This window comes from Pinus tabuliformis, chromosome 5_2, assembly GCF_031772625.1.
Source record: "Pinus tabuliformis cultivar Carrire ecotype Pingquan chromosome 5_2, CPIR1, whole genome shotgun sequence".
Classification (NCBI taxonomy): domain Eukaryota; kingdom Viridiplantae; phylum Streptophyta; class Pinopsida; order Pinales; family Pinaceae; genus Pinus; species Pinus tabuliformis.
In genome coordinates, this window is record NC_142306.1 from 584711044 (window position 1) to 584715228 (window position 4185).

Consider the following 4185-nt stretch of genomic DNA (forward strand, 5'->3'; position numbering starts at 1 on the left):
ATCTACTGGTAAAGGATTGGTAAAGCTCATCTGGGGTGGTTATGGAATTTGTAGCAAGTGATCTGAACCAAGTTCTTACATCACCTGTCAAACTCTGAACAAAAATTCTCATTCTGACGCTATCATCATCTATCTCGTAGTTTTCAAAATAGTCTTGCATCTTTTTGGCATGCTGAATTGCTGTGAAAGGACCAGTGGAATCAAAGTATGTGATTTTCGATTGGTAATCTTGAGGTAAAGCCCCAGCATTAGCAGGTAATTGTAGGGGTGCATATCTATTAGCCATATTGGCCGGGATAACAGGGACGAATGGAACAAAAGGGATAACAGGGATAACGGGGATAACAGGAGTAACTGGAACGGTGGAAACAACAGTAGTGTTAGTAGCGGTATGTGTAGCGAATGGGGGTGTGGAAGGAGTACTGTGAGAGGTGGATGATGAACAAGGGGAAGCAGGGGTAGACCGGAATAAAACCTTTACAGGGGTCGGAATACAGTTAGGATGATCTGTTTCAGAACTCAAATCAGCAAAATCTTCCTGTCTTTCTTGCTTCCTACGGATTTTTGGGATTATGTTAGGGTTTTCAAAAACAGCTGGAGGATCTGGATCAGGGTTTGACCTTGTATATCGTGGATTTCTTTTGGGAGCCAGCTTCTGAACTTGTTTTTTGGGTATTTTTCTAGGAATATTTTATTTAAACTAGCAAAGAACTGATCAAAATTTGGGACAACTATTTGTAACTTAAAACTAGCATGAAGATTGACTGAAGCAGCATTTATTTACTTCTGTTAACGTACAACGAGAACAGTTTCAAAGGCTTCCTGGCTGACATTCAGGCTTCATCTGTAGTTTTAAGAGATAAACAGCAAATTGGAAAGATTGATTTGTGGTCTCAGAGGAGCTCTCTTACCTTCTTCGTGAAATTATCTGAGGTAGTTCCCCAGTGGAGTCGCCATTATGTTATCACTCGGGTTGTCCTTGAGCTCCAGAAAGGATACGGCCGAGGTAACCACAGACCAACTTTGGACTACAGGTTCTAGCCCACCTGCAGTCAGAGAGGGCTCTCTCTTTTGATTTAGCTTTGTTTGATAATGGATTTTAGGCTAGCTAGTTAGTTCAAGGGGTTTTGTTTGTTTTGTTTTGTTTTGTTTTGGTTGAAAATTGATGTTTTCAGGTAAAGAGGCAGGTATAGCATGAGGGTTTCAAACCATTGGGCGTGGAGTCGAGGAGGGGGACTGCTGATGCGCTCTCTTGGTCAAAATAGGGGAAAATGGAGCAAGATAGCTGAGCATGAAACAATGTTTCAGGTTTAAATGATGGCAAGAATGCTAAGTAGTGAGAGGCAGTTAAGAATCTCCCACTCAGCTTAACAGATGGAGGTAACAAAGCTCTACCTAGGGGCAGTAAAGAATCCCTAGATAATTGGCAAACACAGGTGAATCGGGGTAAACATGAGCCAGGAGGAATTCATATTCATAACCAATTCATTCAGAGGAAAACATAAAGAAATAGCAGAAATTGAGCATAGAGTGTAATTAAACAAATTCTAAGCTATTCTTTCTTCCTGCTACTTAGATAGTGGTAAACAATAAAACAGAGGTAAGATACACTTATTGCTTCAGGCTGCAGCACAAGAATTCCATCTTCAGATCCTCAAAACATTCATTACAACAGACAGTTCGCTCTCCAAGCTTTCAACAATCTTTGATTATAGAAACAGAATCAGGCATACAGTGCGAGTCTCTAGTGAAAATTCTCAATTGACCAACCCTTGAAACAATGTAGAGGGCGGTATTTATAGGGCAAAACTTTCTACAGGGTTCTTTATTACATCTTGACCTAACCAGGTCATAAAAAATGATTTATTGACCTAACTCTATCTTAAATAAATGCATAAAAATAACTCAGGCTGCGCTGGGGGCGGCCGTATCAAAACTGAATAAGTTATTTGTCCTCTGTGGCTTGGTGCAGTGTCTTCTGAAATAAATGCATAAAAATAACTCAGGCTGCGCTGGGGGCGGCCGTATCAAAACTGAATAAGTTATTTGTCCTCTGTGGCTTGGTGCAGTGTCTTCTGAAATAAATGCATATGGGTTTCTGCTTCCTTACTGTCCAGTGGCTTTGAATGCCTTAATTGTGATTTGAGAGCAAGGATGGGCTTCTGCTTAATGATTTGACTTTGCTGGGGGGCTCATTAATGTACAGGTGCTTCGAGCCCCTAAAAAAAAATCTCGGCTGATACTCTCTGGCTCTTTTCTCCCTCTAATACTCTTTGACCATAAACTGGCTACTGCTGTGAGGTGCTGCGCATTAAATTACCATTGAATAGCCGTGTTCGGTTCCCTGTCTTCTTCAAACTGTCCTCGGGTCTTTTCTGAATGTTCTATGAAGAAAACGGGTCATTTTTGCGCCTTTTGGGCTTCCTGGGGGCTGCGTGATGAAAAGATTCCATCATGACATTAGCATGACGTGTCCATGGTACGGCGGATGACGTGGCGGGTGATGTCAACATGCTGACGTCATCACGTACGGACGGTGACATGGCAGGTATGGCAGGGGACATGGTGGCAGGGGGCCACACAGGCAGATGACTCGACATGTGACTGGGCGGGTGACGTGGGGCTTACGTCACAAGGGAAATGGCGGTAAGTGGTTTTGGGCGCACTGCCTTTAGGTAAGGGTGGTTTTGGAGGGAGGGGCTCTGCCACAGCCCAGAAGGCGACGCGTGGCGGGAGTATGGCGGCAATACCGCCCATCCCCCGGACGCTAACCTTCGAGTTGTTCGGAGACGGGACGGCCCGCCAGTCGCTGATATGGGCGCAAGACGATCGGACGGCTGGCGGCGACTGTGAAATGGTGGGGGTATACGGGCGGGGATCCGGGGAATATTCCAATGTTAATATGGCGCGGCGGTGGGGTTTTAGACTTAGGAAATGGGGGTTTATGGGTTTAAAATGAGCGCGGTTAATATTATATGCACAAACTTTGGGTTAGGGGTGGAAAAGAGGGTTTTTTGAGGGTTTTTAGGGCTAGGGGGGAGGTTGTCAGCATGAGCAAGTGTCATCTAACTCCTGCTATGAGACGGATGAGCTAAAAACAGCCCCAGATAGACTATTTTTTCCCTAACTTAGAAAAATATGGCTATATTGCCAGGGAAGGGATATTTACATAGGGGAGTTTTATATACATAGTTTTAGTAGGGGAAGGGGAAAACTGACAGGGAGTTATATACTAGGGTTAGTGGTTAATATGGAAATGATAAGCAAGCGCTAAAGTCAGAGACCTTAGGCTAATTTTGGGGAAAGAATCTGAAAAGAAATGAAATCCTTGAGTGAAGCAGATCTTCACCAAGACAAATGGCATGGAACATGATGAAACTAAGAGGAATCAGGCAGATCTTGACCTCTTTGGGGAAATTAGTAAGTGACTTGGGAAATAAGAGGAAAGGGGAGTTAGTGATGTCACCTTTGAGCTCCTTTGAATGAAAACTGCCTACACTGTGATTTGTAAAGATAAAACATTGTGAAACCAAATTAATCATCAATTATCATTCTGCAACCTCACAACTACCTACCCAACCTACTTTCCTAACATTTTTTCTTCTTTTGGTGGGTGCACTTAGACTTGCAGACCCAGATTTACAATTTTTCTTTTGAATGTTTCCTATCTAAATCTACACTTATTTCTGCCAAGGGCCCAGATTTAGCAGTTGGGTCCCTTTGATTCTCTACCTATCTACAAATCTTCCAAGATTAAACTGTTTGGACAGATGCATTCTCTATATTCTAGAACAGGAAATTGAAACATAGGGAGACCAAGATTAGACTGTTTGGACCTCCCTTAATTGAAACTCTTCAAAACTGGAACAACTCATCAAAATTGGAAACATCAGTGGCATTTGAACAACATACTTCATGTCACGTTCTTTGGAAATATGGAACACTGCAGCCTGCAAAGTATGACATATTTGGCATGTAAAAATGTCAATCTTGAAAGATGATACCCTGTTGCAACAGGAGGCTAACAGTGGCTCCACTTGGGGATGGCTTTTCCTTGTGAAAAGCCAAGAACAGCAGGTCATACTGCCTTGATCTTTCTGTTTGTTACTGTGGATTGAGAAATTCTTTGTACTGGCTGGTAAAATGTAAAACTTTGAACTATGAACAACCTCCTCTCAACTGGTT